Here is a 26,445-nt window from a genome sequence, read left to right as displayed (position 1 = left end):
ACTCAATAATAACAACAAAACCAAACAGATGAATTTAAAAATGGCCAGAGGGGCTCCTGGGTAGCTCAGTGGTTTAAAGCCTCTGCCCTCGGCTTGTGTCATGATCTCAGGGTCCTGGGATCGAGCCCTGCATCAGGCTCTCTGCTTGGCGGTGAGCCTGCTTCCTCCTCTCTCCCTCTCTGCCTGTCTCTCTGCATACTTGTGATCTCTGTCTGTCAAATAAATAAATAAAATCTTTAAAAATAAATAAATAAATAAATAAATGGGCAGAGGAACTGAATAGACATTTTTCCAAAGAAGACACCCATATAGCAGACAGGTACATGAAAAGATGTTCAACATCACTGATCACCAGGGAAATCCAAATCAAAACCAAAGTGAAATATTACTTTATACATGTTGGAATGGCTACCTTCAAGAAAACAAGATGTATCAAGTGTTTGTGAGGATATGGAGAAAAGGAAACACTTTTTCATAGTTAGTTGGACTTTTTTCATCTGGGTCCGTCGTCAGTTCAAGCTGACAATACAATGCAACTCTCTTAAAACTCTTTTGGCTTTTCTATATGTTATTTTCTATATGTTATTTTCTATGTTATTAGGTTAAATTCACTAAACAAAGGCCACACCTGCAAATCACTTTGAGATCAATACTTTTCTATAGATGCTTCTGCTTAAGCTGATGAGCAATACTGCCTTGCATTCTTAGAAGCTATTACTTGTCATATCAGTTGTCTGAGGCATTGCCCTAGGTGTGCCTGAGATTTTAACAAAGGATTTAACAGTCAGATCCTTGGTCTTATTATTAGACTGTTAATCAGTAGACAACAGAATAATAACTTGCAAAAATGTCCTTGTCTCACTCCCTGAAACCTGTGGCTATGTTACTTGACATGGCAAAATGGATTTTGCAGATGTGATTAAGTGAAACATTTTGAGATAGGGAGATTGTCCTGGATTATCTGGATGGGCCCAGTGTAATTACAAAGGTGTTTATAAAATATCGAAAGAGCCAGATTCAGAAAAAGGGTTGTGATGACATAACCAGAAGTCAGAATGATGTGGCCATGAGCAAGAACTGTGGACAGCTCTGGATGCTAAAAAAAGCAAGGAGCAGATTCTTTCCCAGAGCATCCAGAAGAAATGCAGCTTTGGTGACACTGTGATTTCAGTCCTGTAAGACCTATTTTGGACTTCTGACCTCCAAAATGTAAGAAAATAAATCTGTATTGTTTAAAACCTCTATGTTTGTGGCAATTTGTCACAGCAGAAATAGAATATTAATACAATGTGTTTTCCTGAATATGCCTTGGATTTGGTTCTTCTCAGATGCAATTGCTTAATTTTAATGTGTCTTGCCACCTGGGGAGTTGGGAATTTTCAAACCCAGAGATCGTTGTTCCCTTATGCTCAGCATTTTTTTTTTCTTTTTAAAAATCACTCTCTCGCATGTTACTATAACCAAGAAGAAGGTAGGTGGCACGTTCAACACTCTGCTTGAAAATAGCCTTATCTAGATCACACATTACTTTAAGGAGAATCTTATCTCCTTTCCAAATTATATCACACACTATCTGCCACTACATAAGCTCCTGCTTTCTCTCTCTCCCACCCCAACTCCCTGTTTTCTATTTATTATGAATATATCACAGAGACTTATGTAACTGGTTATCTGAATGATAAGTTAAATTTTGTAAGAAACATTTTCCAAAAGAGTGGGATTAAATATGTACTATAGCTTTATGTTTTGTCAAACCAGTGAAATAATAAAGAACTCAAACTAATTGTTTGAGCAATTCACTTTCAAAACTATTATGATTTAAAACTGAGAATTTATTGATAATTACAGGGCTAGTTTATATAATTGTTATGTTGACTTTGTTATTGTAGTTTGTCAAATATTTAACTTACATTTGTTCTATTTTGCTACAGTTAATGAAAATTTTATTTACTTATTTAATAATGTCTGTTTTCTTCAATACTATATTGAAATCCATATACAATGCATTTTTAAGGGTGTGATTAAATTATATTTTGTTTTGCACAGTAATAGTATTTACAGTGCTTCTTAATACAACATAATGTGTTATTCTGTAAAGCATCGACATACAATTTTATTTTATTTATTCAATTATGTGCACGTGTCTCAGTGCTGGTTATTATGTTACAATAGTTTGGAGAAAATAAACTTGGAATTATATGCTTGCTTGGTAAATACATGTTATTAAATAAATGGTTTCAGTGTAAAATAGGACCTTTACTAAAATGATATATTTGGATTAGTACAAATGAAGTTTTTCTTAAAAGTTCTGAATATACTCTGATTTTTTTTTTTAAAGATTTTATTTATTTATTTGACTGAGAGATCACAAGCAGGCAGAGAAGCAGGCAGAGAGGCAGGCAGAGAGAGAGGAAGGGAAGCAGGCTCCCCACTGAGCAGAGATTCCCGATGCAGGGCTCGATCCCAGGACCCTGGGATCATGACCTGAGCCGAAGGCAGAGGTTTTAACTCACTGGGCCACCCAGGCGTCCCTACTCTGATTATTTCTTTAGGAAAATTTCTACTAATCCTTTCTCTTGCTGTTTTTCATTAATTCATTTTACCACTGACAGCCTATTGAAAAGTAGAACTTATAAATTCATTTTAAAACAATTTTAAAACACTTTAAGAACATTTTTCCCACAAATTGTTCTTAATTGGACAAGCACACAATGGGTTATGATGGTATTTTATTGGTTACTGTTACATACATGTACACTCAGCAAACATCTAGCTGATATAATTTCTGCATTCTCAAAAAACCAACCTGCTACAGATAATCTTACCTGCTAGACAGGCATTCTGTTCCCATATATTGCTCTCATCATCATTCTTTAAGACCAGTTTTTATTTTGTCTCTGGATGTGTGAAGAAATAAGACATTTAGATTACTAACATATCCAGCTATTAGCAACAGTGGGTGTCCATTCCTGAATTAGTTGGTCATTAAAGGGTCAGGGCCTGAATGAATGTAACAGAAGCTAGGTAAATGTACTGCATCAGTAATGGAGTGTTGACCAAAAATTGCTGACTTGCATGGACATCAGGACAGGGAAATCATATATATCAAGAGGTCAGGCTGAGGGCACTGAGTGCTTCAAGTTGGATCCAGGGATGCTGGAAGGGAGGTGAGAGGGCACTGAAAACTAACTTGACCTATTTCAAAATTTTGCCTGCAGCTGTAATACACCTCTGTAAATATCTCCATTACTGATTTGTGCCTGTCACACCTGTCATTTTGGCACATCATCATTATAGTCTACATCCTTTTGTGTGTGAAACCTGACTGCTGCTAACTGCCCATCCCCATGCTCTTCAAAAATTTTGCATTTCCTTCCTCATCTCTGACTTTCCTCTGTGTCTCCTCCACTTAAATGCATTAACATTTAGCTTTATAATTGATTTCTTTCTTTTTCCAACTAGCAGGTCTCATTTCTCCCTCATGATTCCCCACTTAAAATTAAATACCTCTTGGCACCTGTGATTTTTCCCTATGTGGAAACATGAGAAAAATAATAACCTAAAGGTAATTGTAAATTTCTTAGAGCAATACAAATTCAGTAATTAATGGAAAGAGCCACATGATTGCTGGATGTCCAATATAAAATAATTGAATGTGTGACTGAAAACTTGACAGATTTATATCAGTTGTATATAGATACATTTATTTATTTTTTTTAGGTAACTCAACTGTGCTAATCCAGATATGATAAATCCATCAGAATAAACTGTATCTAAGTATCATCATATCAGATCATGTTGTTCTAGTTCTGATCATTTTAGAATATGGGAAAATAAAATAAATTATCTCATTTTCCCTAAAACTTATTTTCTCTGTTCTATTTTTATTTAAAGAAATGTCAAGTTAAACTTTTTTTGTATGAAATGTATGGAAAGAACACCTCATAAGTGTCACCACACAATTGCTCACAACAAAAGTCTATGAGTCATACTTGAGTTTTTTCCTCATTTCCAAATTCAACCTACTAGCAAATCCTTTGGCTTTACTTTAAAAATATATTTTAAATCTATCCATTTATATCCATTTCTGGTGCCACCATCATAGGCCAAAGTATCATTTATCATGCTCTCATTTATTATATACTGTAGTAGCTTTTCAGGCTGGTTTTCTGTTTTGTTTTATTTTGCTGTTTCTATGCTTGCCATTTTTCCAACATTCTAATTCATCCAGGCCATCTTAACATTTTTTGTGAAGTCTTATGGACCATTTCCCAACATAAAATCACAAGGAAATAATTACATTTAAATATCCCCTGAAATATTAGTAGAATGTAAATAGATTTATGTCATTATCCTATTCAATGGACTTACATTGAATTAAAAAACAAACAAACAAACAAACAAACAAACTAGGTGCACCTAGTGGCTTGGTGGGTTGGGGTTCCAACTCTTGATTTTGGCTCAGGTCTTGATCTCAGGGTTGTGGGATTGAGCCCTTGCTGTCCCTCTCCCTCTGCTCCACCCCTACTCATGCTCTCTATCTCTCTGTAAAATAAATAATAAAATCTTTAAAAAACAACAAACAACAAACAAACAAAAAAACAAAAAATTCTGAACTACTTATCATGATCGGTGATCATGATCATTGATCATGATCAATATATACCATTTTATTCCTTTGTTTACCAGTTTGTACCTAAATACATTTTATTTTCCCTTAGTATCCAAAATCTTTCTGTCCTCATTCTGTTTGTTCTTTCTTTCTCACATGTCACCTTAAGTCCTCTGCCAGTTTATATTATTTTTTATTCTGCGCTCAGTTTTCATAAAATAAGGATGCATAAAGTATTGGTTCTAGTCCTATTGAGTAAATTAGTAAAAGTAAATAAAATTTGGTCATTGCTTTCAAAGGCCACATGTTTAAACCTTCATTCCAAGAACCTTTAGATATTTTTATGATATTTACATTGTGTGAAAATGTTGACATTTTCCAACACGATGTGTTATATATTGAATTTGGACATGATAAAAATGCACTATATATTTTGATAAGAGTTATTGATACATTGAAGTAGAAGAGAATGGAATTTTTTATTAATCTTCTGAAATTGCTTTGTCTATAATCCTGTGTGATACAAAAGAATAAACATACCAATAGCCATCTTTTTACAATATGTGGAAAAGTCCTAAAACCTAAATATTAAAACTGATAACTTTGTGGTGTAATGAAGTATATAAAAAATAAGGTTTTCCTTTAGCATATACTGTGATTGAAATTAGTGATTCATGAAAATATATCATTGCTTAATTGGCTAAGCTCAGCGGTATATACTAATCATCAGTGACAAAAATAGGAGTTAAAACCACTAACTGTCTGCAAATTATTGAGGGTAGTTCAAGAAAGGATTAAGCTGGGCAAGAGTTATTTATGAAAAGAGTCAACTGAGACAAAGTGCAGTAGCATTCATTAAACTAATGAGGGGAAGCTCCTAAAATCACATTTTAAGGGCATTTCCTTAGGGTCAGAATTCAAACTAATGCCATTTTATTTTGATGTGGTTCATTGAAACTTAGTCTGGCATTTAAAAGATTGGGCACATTATGACTAGGAGTAGAAAGTAGTTATGAGTTTCCTGTCAAAGATTTAAAAAACAAATAGCACCAAAATATAGTTCAAATTTCTGATGAATTTGTTCAGAAATGTTTATCTATCTAAAATCATGAAATTTTGTTAACATTGCACAAGTTTCCTTATGATTTTACTGCATTTGATTTTAGAGATTAAAGAACAAAACTTCTCATCTTTCCTTGCAAATAGAGATATGAGCGAGATTAGTACTTTATACATGAAATAGTCCATAATTTAAAAAATGTATCTAGATACAATTGCTGATTTATCTCTTTCCAGAGCATATTTATGCCAGTAAAACTAATACATGTTTTCAACATATATTTTATATGAACTCCTGAAGAAAAAACAATTCTGTTTCATATAACATTAACTTTATGAATCTATTTTGAAAGAAAGATCAATGGATAAATGCTTTAATACTCTGTTATTTTTTATGTCACCAAAATAGTATCAAGAAAATAAGAATAAATTAACAAAATAACAATGTGAGTAACAGAGACCTTGGAAATGATGAAACCTTTAAGGTATGATTAATAATTTAGCTCAGGTCAGAATGATATGAATATATGCAGTTCAATATTTTCTTGTCTTTATCAGTACAGCATTAGTCCTTCAGAAAGATGCTTAAGAAAGTATCTGTGATTTCTAGGTTGACAATGACAAGGATGAGGGTATGTAACAAAAAATGGTTGTTATATGTATGCGATTAAGTTGCTTATAAGTAGGGTGGATGCCCAGTTTTATTCTTAAAAGGTCACAGTTACGTCATATGGTCATTTCTTGTGTTAACAGAACACAGTTGATTATCATAATTCAAAGATTTTGAAAACTAGTGAAACATTTCATAATATGTGACTACTAAACAGATTTGAAATTCCTTACCACATGAGAACTTTAATGGAAATATATCATTATATGCTTTATTACTAATGTTTTCTTTTGTGATTATATCCATAGAATTCCAACATTTGGCTGGTCTTACAATTGTTGACACCTATCTACCAAATAAAATAAAATAAGAAATAAAGAAAAAAGATTGCTTTTTTACTGGTAACAATACCGTTATGATAGACACTTAGATATACTTTTATTTGAGCCAAGGCTCCTCCTTAGTTATCTTGAGCAGTTTATAATTTCTATGTATTGTGGTTCTTTTCTGATGTTTGAGTACATTTTGGGTAGCATAGTCATGCTTTTCTCTGAGTGCTCAAGAAAATATGAAAATATTTTTTTCCAAGCAAAGTTGTTAATTATTACTCCTATTTAATGAACTAGGTAACAAATCCAGATTTCTCAAACTTTTTATTACTATACTCCCAGTTGTTCTCAGTATATACTAATTAGGAAAAAACACTACAAATTTTTCCTAGACACTTGTAGCTACAACTTGCCTGTGCTTCGTGATCGTGTTTTTTTACCTGCCATATTACATATTTTCCCTGCTATCTGAAAGTAGAGTGTTCCTATGAAAACCTTCATAAGCCAAAATAGCATAAAGTGCAGAAGCAATTACCATCAATTTATATAGAAACATTCTTTAGAGTTCCCAGACCCCAAAAATAACCTCTCTGAGGCTTTTCTGATCCTTAGGACACATCTTGCTAACGGATGCACATAAGTCAAGATAAAGCACACTCAACAGACAGGGTTAGAAGCTATGGCAGCTTGATGCCGAGATGCTGAGTGTAGTTTCTAGAGAAGGAGCCCGGCACGGCCACTCTTGCTTCTTGGGTATGCGCTGCCTCTATAAAGGCTTGTTGCAAAACACATGTGTTGCAAAACAAATGCTCTTTTTCATAAAATCAAAAATCCGCTTCAGATTTCTTTCAATTAGTGGAAACAAATACTAATGTAGGTCTTCCATAAAAGCAAAGTGGTGTAACACAGACTTTCGTAATGTGGAAATACCTGTATGTCTGTCACTCTTTAGGTCTTTTGTGTGAGGCTGTAGAGGCAGAATCTTTCTTTCATGCAGCTAGTATTGATGGTAACAATGGTAGCAGCACCATGAACATCAATTTGAGGTAGTGATGCAGCTGTTTCCTTTGATGTTGAAGATGCCGATGCCTGAGTTTAGATGTCTTTCACATCATATTAATACCAATAATGCTGATGCATCAACACCCGATGTGGTAAATCTTTGTTTTTCTTCTTCTTTTATTTCCATTTATATGGAATTCTTACACTGTGATGGACATATGAGCCTGTGAGAACTTATCTAGAGGACAGACCTGGAGACGAAAAGCACTTTTGACTATTTGAATTACCCTTCTTTTCAACTTTGATCATGAAGCAAATTTGTGAGCTTCAACTTATTTTTCCTTAAGGTGAATTCCTTCAATGGAATCCTTATGTCCTCTTGCCCAGGCAAGATTGATTCCTAGGCTGTGCACCATGTGGTTTCAAACTTGAATCCCTGCTGCTCTGAACTATGCCAGCCAATTCCGTTGACCATGACATGAAAAAGAGACATAAAAAACCAAAAAACAAAAAAAACCACACCAAAACCATTTTGAAATAAAAAAGCATGTGGTATATCTTGTTGACTGTTGAGGTATTGGCACAAAAAGTATGTTACTACTCTCTTTTTTCTTTTAAAACCAGAATTCATATTCCCAGGACACTAAACTGCGAAGGTAGACGACTACTTATTTTTTAAGTGTTAATTACAGGTTTCTTTTTATATGCTTTGCCCCACTGAAAGAAAAGAGTTAAGGGGGACGAATATATCATGGCAATTGCACTGTTTGGTAAATTGATCTATTGGGGTGTGTGTGTCTGTGTACATTTATGTCTGTGTTTAAAGCACCACCAAGTATTCTTTTTTTAATTAATGAAAAAAAGAGTTTGTGAAGAGTGATTGTTGCCCTCATGTTTTATTTGAAATTCTAGCCATTAAAATCATTTGACAAATCAAGATAACTTTTTCACAACTCAAGGATCAGTTAATTAAAAACATTCAGAGCAGAGGAAGAAATGGGGGACTAGATTTTTTTTTCCCCTGCCTCCCTTCATTTCTTCTTTCCTTCCTTCTCCCCCATTTTTCTTTTTTTTGCCAAATACATGCAAGAATTTTTTTTAACCCAAAGACATGCAATAATTTTTTTAACCCTTTCACTTATTTGTTCCACCTTCTACCTCCCCACTTCTGACAATCACCAATTTGTGTCTATGTATCTATGAGCTTGTATTTTTTTTTATTCTACATAAAGAGAGACTATTCTTATATACATACACACACGATTTCTTTATCAATTTTCCACTGATGGACACTTAAGTTGTTTTCTTCATCTTGGTTACTGCAAATAGTGCTGCAATAAATGTAGGGGTGCATATATCCTTTCAAATTAGTATTTTCACTGTCTTTAGATAAATACCCTGAAGTAGAATTGCTAGAACATATGGTAGTTCTGTTTTTAATTTTTTTTTAAAGATTTATTTATTTATCCGAGAGAGAGAGGAAGAGAGCAGAGAGAGAGGCAGAGGGAGAAGGAGCAGACTCTCCACTGAGCATGGAGCCAGGCTCTGGGCACTAGGATCATGACCTGAGAAATTAAGAGTCAGCCGATTAACTGATTGAACCACCCAGGCGCCCCTGTTTTTTAATTTCTTGAAGAACTATTTTCCATAGTGGCTACACCAATTTACATTCGTACACAAGGGTTCATTTTTTTTTTTTTTTTTACATCTTCAAGAAATAAGTCCTTATTTCTTGTCTTTTTGATAATAGCCTTTCTAACAGGTGTGAGGTAATATCTCATTTCTCTGATGGCTAGTGGTGTTGAGCATCTTTCATGTGCGTTTGGCCATCTGTATGTCTTCTTTGGGAAAATGCCTATTCGGATATTCTGCTCATTTTTAAATCAGACTGTTTCTTTTTTAATACTGAGTTGTGTGAGTTCTTTATATATTTTTGGTATTAGCCCTTTATGAAATATAAAACTTGCACCCATTTTCCCAATAATTCAGTTATATTGTTCAATAAGTTAATCTGTTATGTGTATATGTGTACATGTATGTCTGTGTTTAAAGCAACACAAGGTATTCTTGAATTGAAAATAAGCAAAAAAGAAAAGAGTGAAAATATAGTAGTAAGAACATTCTCTATTCATTTTTTATATCATTTAAGCAATGTTAAATGAAGTTATATTCAGTGCTATTATCTCATTGAATGAGTATATGTTTCCTGCAAAATAAATGAACTGTAGCCAATAATATTATCATTGCAACAATAAATATAAAATAAGAAAATGTTAATGTATTGCTATGTCATTTACACTTGTACCTCTGCTCTATATCTTTTGGCCTCTCTTTGCTCTGTTAATTATCAACTATGTTTAGTTCCTGTAAGACTAACCATTTGTTTGGGCTTCTCAGTGTAATCTATTAATTTTGGCTCCCAAGACTAATTACATAGTCAAAATAAACTAAGTTCAACCATTGTATGTTTTTTGTTTCCTTAGGATGTGACATTTATCTCCAACTGATATATTTTTATTTTTCTAATAGCTGTATAACAATTGATCCTCTGATTTTAATAGTATTAAATTTTTTACTTTTGTTTGCCAAGGGTAAATGTCATAGTAATTTTTCACCATACTTATTACCTCTTTAATATTCAAATTTACCTTATTTCTGGCAAATAAAGCAAACACCTAATTGTTTACAAAGTGCAAGATAACTCATTGATTATTTGAAGTATTCATTTCCATATTTAAAAAAAACTATAGGATAATTACACTGTATAATATCTTAGGTTAATGGTCTTTAAAAATCACAATTTTAAGAAGACTAATTTCTGAGTGAGCTTATTATTCTTTTGTGATTGAAATTTTATTTATTTTGAAACATTTAATGAAATATAACTACTTGTTTTAGGCACAGATGCTGAAAACAGTGTTGAAAACTCCATGCCCTTCTGATATCTGATCATTGACATAGGAAATGCCTTATCTTTTTGTGGAAGGATTTAGAATTTTCCCTTTATTCTTTTGTTCTACATTTCACCCTATTATGTCTAATGTTGATAATTTTACATTTCCTGTCCCAGCTAACTCAGAGCTTCTTAAAGTTTCATACATTTCCTTCTGTATTGTAAACATCTCAATTATTAATTCTAATAACTACCTGCTCCCTAGTCTCTGTTCTTTCTTTCTAAATATCTATTAGTTTTTCTCTTTCAGCACTTGAAAGATGTTATGTCACTTACTTCTGTCTCTGATAATACTTTTTCCATAGTTCTAAAGAGGAATCTGCTGTTACTTGAAATGCTACTCCTCTATAGGTGTCCATTCTGCTGCTTTCAAGACTTTTTATTTTTGTTTTTGGAAGTTTGACTATGATTTGGCTTTGACTATGTTGGATTTCTTTGGGGTTATCCTGTTTGGGGTTTGCTCACTTCTTAAATCTGTAGGGTTGCATTTCTTGCTCAATTTAGGAAATCTTCAGCTGTGATTTATTCAGAAATTTATCAGCCCTGCCCTCTTACTGCTGTTCTTCTGGGATTTCAGCAACACAACTATTAGATCTTTTGTTATAGCTTCACATATCCCTGTGTCTATATTTATTTTTCCCCTCTATTTTTATCTCTGTTGTTCAGATTGGATGATTTCCTTTGTTATAGTTTCCAATTTACTTATTGTTGATCCTGTTTTCTTCATTCTGTCACTGAGCCCATCTTTTGAAATTTTGAAAATTTCATTTATTTTGTTTTTAAGTTATTTTATTTTAATTTTGTTCTTCTTTATATAATATACTTCCTTGCTGGGACTTTTCTTTTTTCTTTTTTTCATTTGTTTCCAGCATGTTCATAAATGTTCACTGGAGCATTTTTATGATAGCTGCTTTAAAATCTTTGTCAGGTAATTCTAATCCTACTGTCATCTTAGTGTACATAGATAATTGGTTGTGCCTTTTTTTAAATTATAGTTTGAGATCTTCTTGGTTCTCGTTCTTACAAATAATTTTTAATTGAAATCTGGACATTTGGGTGTTATAAGACTCTAGATTTTATTTAAACTTTCTGTTTTAACTGGTCTCTCTGTCACTTCTCTGGCAGTGGCCACTACCCTATTACTGCCAAGTGGTGATAGAAGCCCCATTTACCCTCTGGGCCTCTACTGACACCTTAAGAGGGGGCCCTCATTATTGTTCCATGGGATAAGAGTTCTGGCTTACCACTAGCTCTCCTCTGACAATTCCCTGCCTGGGAAGGGTAAGAGTGCCTCATTATAGCTCTCCACCTGACCTCCCCTGATACCTTAGGGAGGAGTCTGGGAGAACTGATATCCTTACTGCTGGATAATAATGAGGGGACATTCTTTAGGTCCCTCTGACATGACCCCAGAGGGAAAGGGAAGTACCCCTCCTTTTTACCAGATGTGGGGGGGGACATTCTAGGCTTCTACATGGTCTCTATTGCTACCTCAGGGTCTTGTTATAACCTACGGGGGATGAAAATCCCAACCCTCCACTCTGCCTTCACTGACACCATACCTGAAAGTGAGGGGATTGGGGCTTCTGGTTACAGCCTCGTAAGTGTGGAAATCTAGGTTACCTCCTTAGTCTTTGCTGGTATGTTTATGAACAGAGACACAGTTTTTCCTCCTGTGGCGTTTAGCTAGCTAGAACAGTTATTCTTAAAAGTTATTTAAAAAAATATCCTGTGCTGCCCCTTCCCAGATCCTTTGGCTTTTGTTGGGGCTTTTAAAATTTTTCTAGTTTTTTCACAATTCTGAATTTCCACTTTGTTCAGTATCAAATACGAAGTATAGGAGGGAGAAAGAAAACCCAGAAAAGTCACTACCATATTGGTTTTTGGAACATAAGATTCCTTGTCATCTTCTGTCCACCTGTCAACGGTTTCTTATATTTGTCTTTTAGGTAACATCCAGACTTTTTATCTGTACTTAAAGGATAGAATAAGAAAGGTGTATCAGTTCCTTCTTCTTGAAAATGGAAGCCCTCATCCTATTAATTTTTCACTTTTGCTGCCCACTTCTTAATTTCTAATTCTTTTTGATGCTATTTGTTGCTTTATTAGAACATCACTGATGTTGTGTATAAGGTCAACATATTCTCTTATCAATAGAATAATATTAGCTTTTTAGAATTTTATTTTCCTTTCTAAATTATATCTGTTTACTTAGAATTCCATTGCTTCTACTTGCTGGCTTTGTTCTCTTTCTTTTATATTTGAGATACCCCTCAGAAAGCTGATAATCCTTGCCTGTCCACTTTTATTTATATTTCCATAAGAAGCAAATCACAAGGTCTAGCAGAGTGAACAGGCTTGTTAATAAACTGGACTAAATAGCATGAGTGAGTAGGGACTCATCCATTACACTGGAATCCTCTAAATACAGTGATTTATAATTTTCTTGTTTGGACAGATGACACAGAAGTACTTGAGCCACTGTAATAGGGGACAGAAAGAAAGAAACAGAGAAAGGAAGGAAGGGAAAAGTTTGCAGAACAACTGAATATACTAATTCAGATTAGAAAGGAAAAAAAAAAGCAAAACAGAACAATGGAAGTGATGAGAGAAAAGGAAATAATAGAAAAGGAAAAAGCACTCATGGAAAAGCAAGCCAAAATGTGAATTATTTTCTATTGACATAATAGATCAATAACAATAAATTCAGATATAGTAGCAGTGTATGGATAACAAAATGTTAATCATATTCCAAGAACATAAAAATAGACCAAATCCAAACACAAACTAGGAATGAATGTCTTAAAAAAAAAAAAAATCTTCCATCAATCCCTGAAAACACAAACAACAGATAGGTTCTGTATTTTTTTTTAAATAAATTTACTTATTTATTTGACAGAGAGAGATAGATCACAAGTATGCAGAGAGGCAGGCAGAGAGAGAGAGAGAGAGGGAAGCAGGCTCCCCGCTGAGCAGAGAGCCCCATGTGGGGCTCGATCCCAGGACCCTGAGATCATGACCTGAGCCGAAGGCAGAGGCTTAATCCACTGAGCCACCCAGGTGCCCCAGTTCTGTATTTCTTTTAATCAAAATTAAAATGTGGGACTCATGGGTATTTTTAGTTTATTTTATTTTCATAGTGACTAGCTATTTGGAACATTTTGCATATTGTAATGCACTCACTTTTTTTGTTTGTGTTTGTTTCAAGTTTTTATTTAAATTCTAGTTAGTTAACATACAGTGTAATATCAGTTTCAGGAGTAGAATTTGGTGGTTCATCATTTACATAACACCCAGGGCTCATCAGAACAAGTGCCCTCCTTAATACCCATCACCCATTTAGCCTATCTGCCCGCCAACCTCCCCTCCAGCAACCTTCAGTTTTTTCTGTAGAGTTAAGAGTCAGTTTTACTTCTACCAATTTCATATTTTATTGCAACCATAACTGGGTTGAGATATAAAATCTGAACATGGGGTATAGTCAACAGGTGTCAGGTACTCTGCAGGAAAGGAAAAGGATAGAGAGAAGCCTGGTTAGCGTCTGTCTCACAAAACCTTATCTAGTTTACCCAAAACTAGATAAAGAGATAAAGGATGAACAAAAGTTGAGGAGGAAACAGAATAGATAGAATGGGAAGAATTATTTCCCATGATAGAAATCACTGAGTATTAGTACTTACTGTATGGGAATTGTGGAGCAATGGATGCTCCCTGCTAAGACTTGATTTTAGGAAGATTAACATGAATCTAGAAAGGTAGACATGATGGCAGGTATCCAAATAATCCTCAGGGGATATGCTTGGAAAAATGGTGCTCAAATCAGTAAGAAAGTAAAAACTTAATTAAAAATTTTTAATTAGTCAAGAAATGAAGAAATCTGATTAATATTAATATATTTAATTAGTAATCAGATTTACTGATATCAGATAATTTCATTCAATTGTTAGAAAAATAGATGTTCCAATCATGTTAGTATCTCATAAAATATTTTATTAAAAATTTACAGGGAGTCTTTAAGATGTTCTAAATTACCTAAAATATTAATTTTTTCAATATTATTATAATTATACAAGGAGCAAATTATTTCTGTTCAAATATTAATAGATTTGGTTTTAGATTTAAGTCTGGATTCTTATCATAAGAGTCATATTTAAGGAGTGTTTAAGCCTTTTATATAAGGAGAGATATTTATATAACTGCAGCTACTTTCCTGCTCATTCGGACTTAGATATATCTCTAATGAACAACTTAATCTGAAAAACATTAAGCTTAGAAGATGATATTATAATTCCAAATTAGTTTATTTTTATGTGATAATTATGAATCACCAGGTTACTTTAGAATTTTATTTACAAGAAGGCTTCTTAGCATAGTTCCAGCTGGGCCTTCCTTCTACTAATTGGGAGAAGAATTCTGGATGTTTGCTGTTTATACATAACATCTAGTTGAATCTGTTTTTTTGATCCCATGCTCTTCAGATCATTTTATATATAGAATTGCTTTTTTAAACTTCAGACATGAGTAACCTCTTCCTGATACAAGGTGATTTCTTAGTAAAGCTAAGGTTTTGATCGTTGACAATTAGAAGCTTTCTAGCCAACCCAAACTTTATCATATTTCTTCATTGTATTTACTAACTCACATTCTAAATGTATTTAACATTATAGCAGTAATTTATTATTTGTAAATTTCTTTTGATAAAGTATATTATTAAAGGGATAATTTTTTTTCTTTTTTAAAAGATTTTATTTATTTGAGAGATAGAGACAGAGAAAGAGAGAGCATGAGCAGGGAGGAGAGGGAGAAGCAGTGACCCTGTTGCAGGACTTGATCCCAGGACCCCAGGATCATTACCTGAGCAAAAGGCAGATGCTTAACTGACTGAGCCACCCATGGGACACAAAAGAGTGATTTTTTTCTATTTAACTGTATCTGAGTCATTTCAAAACAGATATTTTAGGTATGCTAGATTTATCATGTTTGAATTTTATTTGTAGATATTTCTTTAAATAAAGCAATATGTCATAGAATAACACTTAATGTTTTGCAACATTATGGTGTATGAACTTAGCAATTTATTAGAAAAACTTATGCTGTTTTTCTTAGCAATCACTCATTATTTTATAAATTAACTCTCCTGATAAGACAATTTATGAACAGAGGAATAGACTTTATTGAAAAAAGGGAAGAAACTATGAAAAAAAAGTTTTCTTAAGTCTTAACCTAAAATACACAAAATGCTCCTTTAAAAACAAGGGACATTGAGGAAAAGGGCAATGAATGCATAAATGTATACCTTGATTTGCCAAAGAAAATAGTTGGGAAGAGGAATAAATAATGTTTATACATTTATTTACAAATTATGGATCATTTTCAAAAGGGTGAATAAATTATGATAAATATAGACGGTGGTGGTAATTAGAACATAGGGAAGGGGAAATTACCCATTTTTTTTTTTTTTTTTTTTTTTTGGAAATTACCCATTTTAAAAGGAAACGTTTATATCAGTCAAGATCCATTCAGGAAAATTAAAAGTACTATATATATATATAAAAATGAGAAATTAAAACAGGTAATCTTTTTTTTTTTCCATGTGAAAGAAAAAGTACAAATACAAAAAGGGTAGAAGGTGAGGGAAAACAAAAAATAACTAATAGCTGTGTGATAGTTAATTTTATGTGTCAACTGAGCCACAGAGTGCCCATTATAATGGGTGTTTCTGTGAAGGTGTTTTTGAATGAGATTAACATTTAAATTGGTAGATAGGAAAGCAGATTGTTCTAAATTGGTGGGCCTCACCTAATCAGTTGAAGTCCTGGATAGCGTGGAAAGACTGACTCTCCCCTGAGTAAGAGAGAATTCTTCCTGCCTGATGGCCTTTGAATAAGACAGTAGTTTTTTTCCTGCCTTTGGACTGAAACATTGGGTCTTCTTGAGTTTCATGGCTCCAGGCCATCAGACAGACTGGAATTGCATAGTTGGTTCTAGTGGGTCTTGAGGTTGTCAACTCCAACCTGCAGGTCTTGGGATTTGTCATCCTCTATGGGAATAGATTATATATCTCCTGCATGTATATATACCCTTGTGTATACATATTACACACATACACACACACACACACACACACAGGGGTGTGTGTGTGTGTGTATATGCATTATATATATAATATCCATTATATATATATATATATATATATATATATATATATATATAAGCATCCTATTGGTTTTATTTCTCTGGAGAACCTTAATTTATATGATCAGTAATGAAACTGTCTTTATCTCTATGGTTAGAAGGGCAAGAAGAGCATGTAATGGTAACAGAAATCAGGACCTGGGGTCATACAAACAAATTTGGAAACCTACCTAGAAGAAATGTCCTATAATGGAAGTGTTAAATATAGCAACTAGAACAATGGAGATGACTCAGTCTCTGCCAAACATGCTATCCAATGTAATGCATAAGAACACCTTAGCTTCTCCTTCTCCTTGTCCTCCAATACACCCACCAGGAGCTTTGATTGGCTGAATAGAGCCAGAAAGTAGTTTGCAAAGGAATCAAGAGAATAATTTTCTAGCACCATACAGTACAGAAAGCAAGGAATGGAGAATGAATCTGAAAACAAATGCAGATGAACTGCTCATCTGTTAAGAGAGAAAAAAGTACTGCTATAGAAGATATACATTTGCATTGAAATGAACTTGAAGAAAGTAGAAACACTGAAAACATTTGGAGCTCTTTTCAAAGTACTATACAGTTTAAGTTATATGTATAAATCTCTTATGTAATGTAGACTTTGTAATTTTATGTTATGTTTTTATAATACAGTTCTTGCACTACAAGATTGCATTATAAAGAGTCAAAAGAAGACTTTAGAGAGTAAAAGCATTTGCAAAGACAGATAATGAATTTGGCTAAATGGGAAGGCAGGTAACCATTGTATAGTGATTAAGGAAGCAGTTGCATTAGATGAAGTCTGAGGTTTTTAGTAGAAGTTAGATTATGGAAAACCACAGTAAAGATTACAGAAATTTTCCTAAATGCTATGCCAAGCTGTTTAAATGTTTTAAGCAGGATAAGGTGATCACATTTTTCTTTAATGAGACCAGTTGTGGTCACTAAGTGGGAAATGTGCTAGAAGAGTGAATAATGGTAACCAGAAACTGGTGCCATTCCAGGAAAAGTTGATGGTATCTTGGACTTAGAAAACATAAGTAAGAAGGAAGGGAAGGGGAAAGATTAGAGAATTATTTTGAAGGGACTCTGGTGGACTGGGTAATGCCTCCCCACCAAATGTCAGCATCCTATTTCTTAGCACTTATAAATATGGTAGTTTACATAGTAAAAAAGATTTTGTAGACCTGACTAAGTTAAGGATTTTTGAGACGGGAAATTATTTAGGATTATTTGGGCAGCTCAGTCAATTATCAGATTAAGCCACAAGAGTCCTTATAAAGAAAAGAGGGAGGGAAGAGAGCTGAAGTCAGAGGAGGAGATGTGATGATGAAAGCAGAGGTGAGAGAGATTTGAGATGTTATACTGTTAGCCTCGAATATATAGAAGGGGCCCCCACCAAGGAATGCAGCCAGCCTCTAGAAGCTGGAAAAGGCAAGGGAATGAATTTTATGAAGTATTTGGAGGGAGCACAGCTTTGCCAGCACCTTGATTTTAGACTTCTGGCCTCCAGAACATTCATTTAGACTTCTGACTTCCAGAACTATAACAGAATAAATTTGTTTTGTTTAAATCCTAAAATTTATGGTAATTTATTATTATTATCTATAAACTGATCTAGAAACTCAGGGGAAGTTGATGTTGGCTTGAACATGGGGAGACGAGGGAGAAGAGGTATCAAGAATATGTTTCACTGGCTAGTAAATGAAGCATCTATTTGAGCTTTGGGAGACCGGAGAAAAAAAAAATTTTTTTTTAAAGATTTATTTATTTATTTTAGAGAGAAAGCATGCTCATGCTTGAGTTGGGCGAGGGACAAACGGAGAGAATCTTGAAGCAGACTCCCTACTGAAGGTGGAGCCCAACACAGGGCTTGATCCTATGACCCTTGAGATCATGACCCTAGTAGAAACCAAGAATCAGAAGCCCAACTGACTGAGCCACCCAGGACCCCAGGAAGCATTTTTAATATGTGGAGATGTTAAGTTAAGATATACATGAGATGACTGAGTGCTGACATCAAGTATGCTATTGTCTTTGTGGGTATGCAGCACAGAAGCAAAGATAATTCTGGCTCTATTAATGTTAGAATTACGCTATAGTTGGAATTTTAAATGAGGCCCAATAAAAGATTCCTTATGAAGGAAGTGATGAGTGAGAAGAGGAGGATCATGATTAAATTCTGAGATATTTCAAACTTTAGAAATTAGAGCAGACAGGACTAGCACATAATATTAAGAATTAATCAGGAAGGAAGAAGGAAAAACAATATGTTGTGTTTTAATGGAAGTTAGCATAAGAGAGTTTAAGGGGGAAAATGAAAAAATTGAAAAGGATATTAAGAGGTAGAAAAAACAAAATGAATATCTAACTCTATAAGAAGATTTAGATATGTTATTTTATCTCCCCAGTTTAATTATATGAAGGAAGTTATACAAATGTAAGTCAAAGTATGACCCAAAGAAAAATAAGATGACCAGGGCTATCCTTCCTATTCTGTTGAGTAAATAGGACTGCAGATATCAGGGTATCACTTTTAGTTTTATACTTACATGCTTTGAGGGTTTGAGCCATTGGGAAAAAGACAAAATACATTATCTTAGAATAGTAATTCTTAATTATATCCCAATCTACTAAATAATAGATCAAATTCCCCTATCCATGTAACAATGATTCTGAAAGATAAGAGGTGGAATAAGAGGAGTGTGATGGTTAATTCTATGTCAGTTTGGCTGGGGCATGTTGCCCAGATACATGGTCAAACATTTTTCTGGATGTTTTTATAAGGTGTACTCTGAATGAGATTAACATTTAAATCTGTGGACTTTTGAGTAAAACAGATACCATCCATGTTTGTAGACCTCATCCAAATCACTGGTCTTAATAGAACAAAAAAATGACCTCTTCTCAAAAAAGAAGGAATTCTACCAGCAGATTGAATTGACTCTCCTGGTCTCCAGCCTGGTGGTCTACCCTGTACGTTATAGACTTGACAGCCATCGCAATTCATGAACCACCTTAATACAAAAATCTCTCTCTCTCTCTCTCTCTCTGTGTGTATATATATGCACATTCTGTTGGTTCTTTTTCAGGAGAACCTAATACAGTGAGTAACAATAGGGTGGAAAGCAGACACACGTGAAAATGGAGGGAAGCAGAAGCTTTTGGATGTGTAATTTGAAACACCCGTCTTCTCAAAGATTCAGACTTCTCCCCATGATGGCACTGTCTTTCGGCTTGTTTTGAATTTTCCATATAGAAACTAACCAATTTTGACAGTCCATGAAGACAGTTGTTTTCCGTCCTTATGGAAAGGATGGAGGAGTGACAAGTTGGTGTTACCGAAGGTTTTCAAATACAAAGCAGGAATGTTGCAGAAAGAAGACATACACACTTGGTAGGTGGTTGCACCTCTTAAGATCTTGTAGTCTGTGATTCTCAGTAGAAACAACAGGAAATCACAGGGGTGTTTATATACTGGAACACTTAACTCAAAGATTTCAAAGTTATTTTTCTATTACATCAGATATGGTTCCCTTTTTGACTTTTGACACTACTTTCCATTCTGTTTTTCAGGCATTTTTCTCTGCGCTTGTGGTAGTTGTATCTTTCTTCAAATCCAATAGCCTCCTATCTCTATATTTACAACGCAGGCCTTAGATACACACACACACACACACACACACACACACACACACTACAGACGCGTGCTAGATCAGACGTCTAGGGTGGGGAAAGCAAATCCTCTGTTCAGGGAAAATTGTTCTTCCTCAGTGGCTAAGTTTTTCAATTTGATAGTTTCTTAGCTTAAAATAACTCTTCTTTAAAATTTTCCTTTTTGAAGAGAAAAAAAGGAACAAGATGTGGTTCAGATTCAAAATCAGGTTTGATTCTATTTTTCCTTTCTTAATTCCAATTTCCAGTTAAATTATATTCCTCAGTGTTACAGTACGGAACCATTTATCTGATTACCTGAGTTAAAACCAGCTTTTCCAAAGCACACATTTCCTGAACTTTGACCAGACACATTCAAGTCTTTTGGCTTCCTAAATTTTTAAAAACAAAATGTACCATTCATTGGCTCAGACAATGAAATTCTTTCCACACATTTGAATTACATCAAAAGAATTTCCATGTTTTACATTTATCATTAAAATGATCAGTTAAGGGGTGCCTGGGTTAAGGCCTCTGCCTTTGGCTCAGGTCATGATCCCAGGGTCCTGGAATCGAGCCCCGCATTAGGCTCTCTGCTTGGCAGGGAGCCTGCTTCCCTTTCTCTCTCTCTGCCTGCCTCTCTGCCTACTTGTGATCTCTGTCTGCCAATAAATAAATCAAATCTTTAAAAAAAATGATCAGTTAATCAACTTTGTTATTTAGTGGAAAATTTAAGCTCAGTGTTTCAAATTCCCAGTAAAAAAGAATAAGAAGTCACCATTTAACATGAAAAGTACCATGTTAAAAATAAAACATGCTGGGGTGCGTGGGTGGCTCAGTGGGTTAAGCCTCTGCCTTCGGCTCAGGTCATGATCCTCAGGGTCCTGGGACTGAGCCCAGCACAGGGCTCTCTGCTCAGCAGGGAGCCTGCTTCCCCCTCTCTCTCTGCTTGCCTCTCTGCCTACTTGCAACTTCCCTCTCTGTCAAATAAATAAATAAAATCTTTTAAATAAACAAATAAATAAATAAACATGCTTTGGAATAATTTCTAGAAAAGTAATGACTAAAACTTAAGTGTTTCTTGTTCCACTAGATTTGTTGAATTTCTGCCTTCACATCTGTTTATTCTTAAATAATTTTTTTAAATAGTCAGTATGATAAGCAAAAGTACACTTGATGCTATAATTAGTTTTGCTTTTTTTTATAGTTGTGATTTTGAATTTCTATTTGGTTTGACAGTTTTATTCAAGGTTGGAAATTTAAGTTGATTTTCTGTAATTTACATCTCAAAATTTATTTAGTATAATAATCCAAGTTTATATGTGAAAATTGATGTACTCTTTGGGTAATGCACGCATGCCTTATTATCATTTGTTACAACAACTGAGAAATAGAAATACAACTCAGTACCCTAAAGAAAAGATACTTCTTCAGTGACCTAGATTTTTTTTCTAATAATATTTATAGGCTGCCTGACTGTGACTTTTTTTGTGTGTCTGTTTTATTTTGGTTTTCTCTTTTACCCACTTATGTCAAATCTCTCAGGCACTACTCAGCTTCTGAGTTTAAGAGAAGTTGACATTTGAATGGCTCTTTCTGAACGCCAATATAATGAATTCTTATAGTTGGAAATGTACTCAAATTGATAACTTGCATAGGTGGGTACACTATACTTGTCCCATTTCAGTGCCTACAAGTATATAGTATTTTGTATTTTCTCCACTACTTATAAATTGATTTGTAAGTTCATTTTCACCATAAAGTAGTAATAATTTATGAAACAAAACAAAGCTGTTTACTATAAGTTTTTAATATTTGAGATAGATAAAGTCTAGCAAGTATATATGATACAGGAAACAGAAGAAGCAGAATTCTATAGATGAATCACAGAATTTTTTCATCAAACATTAGAATTTACCTAGTTAAAGAAGAAATGATGATAATTAGGCATAAAAAATGTCATAGGGGTTAAAAATAATAAACAGGAGCTATTTTTTAGGAATATGTAATACCTGTGAAGGTACTATTAAAATTTAAATTATATATTCATAGTTAATTATGAAATTAATATGTTAAATTGAACGTGCACTGATTTTCAGCAGTTTTATTGTGTTATGCCTAACATAAAGCCTTGCTTGTAGGAGATGTCTGTTATTCAGTCATAGGCAGAAGCCAATTCATTAGCTCTGAAATTTACTTTCAAATGAGTCAACCTATCTATAGACAAATATAAACCGGAAGGTCATTATGTGTATATATACACTTTTTTATCAGTCCTTTAGTTTTTTTATATATCTAATTTTTTTCCTAATAAACAATGGACAATAAAGAAATGTAGCAAATTCTTTTCTTCCAGGAACTAAGAAGAGTGACACAATAGTACAACATAAGCTAATGGGAATAACATTTAATCTTATGCTTGATGGAATACCAATATACAGATGGTTAAAATGATGTAATCTGCTGATTTCTTATCTCCATGGTAAATTAAATATATATATTTATATATATACATAATAGGTATCACAAACTTAGAATTCACAGAAAAATGTATAAATACTTCAAAATGCATTTCAGCTGTGTAAGTTTTTTATATTATTTGTAAAACACATTTTGTGTTTTTCTCAATGACAAAACCATATGAAAATATACTTTATGTTGTAAGCTATGTCAAGAGCTATGTTTAGAGGCTAGACTAGGGTTGTGATAAACCCAAATACTGATTTTAAAGAGATTGTATATCCCTAGTTAAAAATTTTCAGAACACACATAGACAAAAAATCCCAAAAAGATACAGCACAATAAATAATTACTGAATAAAATAAGTATATGGTTGATATATAAAAGAATAGCAAAAAAAAAAAAAAAAGACATGGTGAAATATACTAGAGGACATCATTATTTGAGAAGCCATCAGTTAAGGTTTTTATAAAATTCACAACACCAAAAAACCAAAACGGAACCACCTAAAAACTGTTTAACTAAACGAATGTTCCTTCATCTAAATTCTTTTTACATTTTCATCTTTTTCTATAGTCAGTGCAAACATACCATGTTTTGGGAAAAAAAAAAAAAGCAAGTCTTTAGAGATCACAAACAGCCAATTTCACACTACAAGCAGTAGTAAATAGAGCTAAATTCCCCTTAGTAATACACTATTTATCTTTGTGCTTCATTGAGTTCAAAGAAAAGCATTTTTCAGACTTTAAGCAATTAACTTCTGTTTTTTGTTTTTTCTTATTCTAGAAAGGACGCTATCAAAAAAGCATAGGATTAGGAAGCTACAGAGCTATCAGGAGTTATTCTTATTGTATGAAATTTCAATTTAGCAAAACATGTAAAACCCTAAAGGCAGTTAAGACCCAATTCAGGGAAACCATTTTATTTTCACAGTATATTTATTTTGCATCATCACTGACCCAACTGATTTTCTGCTACATTGAAATGAGTAGGTATTAGTTTCACAAATTATTTTTTGCTATATATTTGTTACCAAATCAATGCTATGGTTTACCTAGAAAATTCCCTGAAAAACCTTGTCAAGGTACTTATATAAAACAAAGCTTAAAAAAAAAAGAAACAAACAAATAAAAAAGAAAAACACAAAGCTTACACTGTGAACATTTTATATATCTGACATCTAGATTTTACTTACAAAAGAAGCTGAAATGCAGTAAGCTTATTAAATATGTATTTCATATCCTTGGGGAAGATATCCAAGAAATTGATCTGTTATCTGATGACTACTCTTTGTAATAATTATAATTTTTTGCCTTATGCATATTGAAATCTATATCCATTTTAGTAGTCATAGATTATAGGAGAATTTATAATCCTTAGATGCGTAAATGTCAGTTATATAAAAATGGGATAAAAAGAGTTACAAGAAGAGGCACCTGGGTGGCTCAGTCAGTTCAGCATCTGCTTTCAGCTTAGGTCATGATCTTGGGGTCCTGGAGTCAAGTCCCGCAGTGGGCTCTCTGTTCAGTGGGGAGTTGGCTTCACCTTCTCACTCTCCCTCTGTGCTTTCCCTCTCTCTCTCTTTCTCAAATAAATACATAAAATTTAAAAAAAGAAAAATTTACAAGAAGAGAGAGTTTAGAGAAGGTAAGAATGACATGGTTATAGTTATTTTCATTTTCTTTTTCCAAATTTTCCAAAAAAGCCCCAAAACAAACACACAAACCCAAAGAAACAAAGCTGCTAGGGTAGTAAAACTAAGAGCCTTAGGCAATATCTGAAGCAAAACTTGGTGGCAGAATATACCACTGCAGACCCATAAATACCAGTGAGTGGGGACAAACCACTGACAGCCACAAAACTTAGATTATGTCAGTAATTGTGGGAAGAAACACAAGGAACAAAACATGGCTTCTGCTGAAATGGCTGGTTACTGGGAAGTATGTTGGGGCAATCTGAAAGAGCTATGAAAACCAGAGAGTTATTCCAGATTAATTTCATGAGTAGTGCAGGCACTGGTACTGGTATAGTAGTGCAGTTGAACCCTGTAAACAATGACAAGACAAAATACCACATTATGGAAACATTGAAGGGAACATAATCCAAATGGAGCAACAGGGCAAAAGAAAGAAAGTTTCCTTTAAGGCAAGAAGGGAGGAAGAGGTGACAATTCACATAAAATTTTGCATATAATAATTTCATTATGCAACCATAAAAGAAGGAGCTGCTATAAGAATACAATTGTATGAAAATTTGTTAGGATGCAGCTAAAACAGGGCTTAGAGAAAAAGCTGTGGTTTTAGGTGTTTTTATTAGAGAAAGAAATTGTTTTAAAATCAGTAACCTAAAATTTTACATTATGATACAACACAAGAGAAAAAAATTACAAAAACAAGTAGAAGGAAGAAAATAATGAAGATAGGAGCAGAAATGAATGCAATAGATAAAAGACTGAAAATAAGTTACAAAGCTAAAACTGATTCTTTGAAAATTTGGACAAAATTGACAATTTCCCCCACAGAAAACCCAAACGAACAATAGACTGAATAAAATAAAGTATTGTCAGCAAAGACTTTGCAGTCATTAAAATGATAATCATAGAATACTATAAGAAAACCTCATGTCAACAATTTGACAACTTATATAAATGTTTAAATTTGTCAAAAATATGATTTACAAGAAGTTATGTAAGATATAAAATATGAATAGATCTGTATCTGTTGACTAAATTTATTACTAAAAACCTTTCTAAAAGAAAACTTCAGGCCCAGAAACTTTCTCTGATGTATTCCATCAAACATCCAAGTGAGAAATGGCATTAATCTTAATTTTTTTTTTCCTTCAAGTAGAAAAGGAGGAACTATTTTCCTGATCAATTAGAAAACTAGCATAACCTTAATATGAAAACCTGACAAACCATTACAAAAATAAAATTACAGACCAATAATACTGATGATTATTGGCATAAGAGTCTTTAAAAAATATTAACCAATTTTAATAATTAATTATTAATAATATTATAATATTATAAACCAAACAAGCTAGAAAAAGTATACTATAACATAACTGAGTAGATTTGCTTCTCCTGTCCTTCAAATTCTTGGAAGTAATCATACCATGCCTCAATTCTGTAGCACATTGATCAATAAAACAAAATGTTCCCAGAGTGGAGCGTGGGTGGTTTTGTTAGTTATGCATCTCACTCTTGATTTCTGCTTAGGTCATGACCTCAGGGCTCTGAAATGGAACCCTAAGGACACCGGGCCTGGAGCCTGCTTGGGATTCTCTCTCTCTCTCCTTTAGCTTCTACCCCTCCCTCCATAGTAATTTCCCAGAAATTCAAGCTTGGCATAACAGTAAAAGACCATAAAAGTTAGTGAACATTTATTAAGTGCTTCACATGCATTAAATATTACTATAAATATTAAGAAAATAGACACATAATTAGTAAGTTTCAGAAGAGTAATATAAATGAAGAGAACTAGCTTCAGAATCTTAATCACTATATTATGTTGTGACCAAATAGCATTGAACAAAACATAGCAGATTTTACTAAAATACTCCCTTCGGTGTTTATATTGAGTTTTATAAA

The sequence above is a fragment of the Martes martes genome (genome assembly GCF_963455335.1).
Source record: "Martes martes genome assembly, chromosome: 1".
Classification (NCBI taxonomy): domain Eukaryota; kingdom Metazoa; phylum Chordata; class Mammalia; order Carnivora; family Mustelidae; genus Martes; species Martes martes.
The sequence above is the reverse complement of the archived record's forward strand: the minus strand, read 5'-3'. Positions refer to the sequence as shown.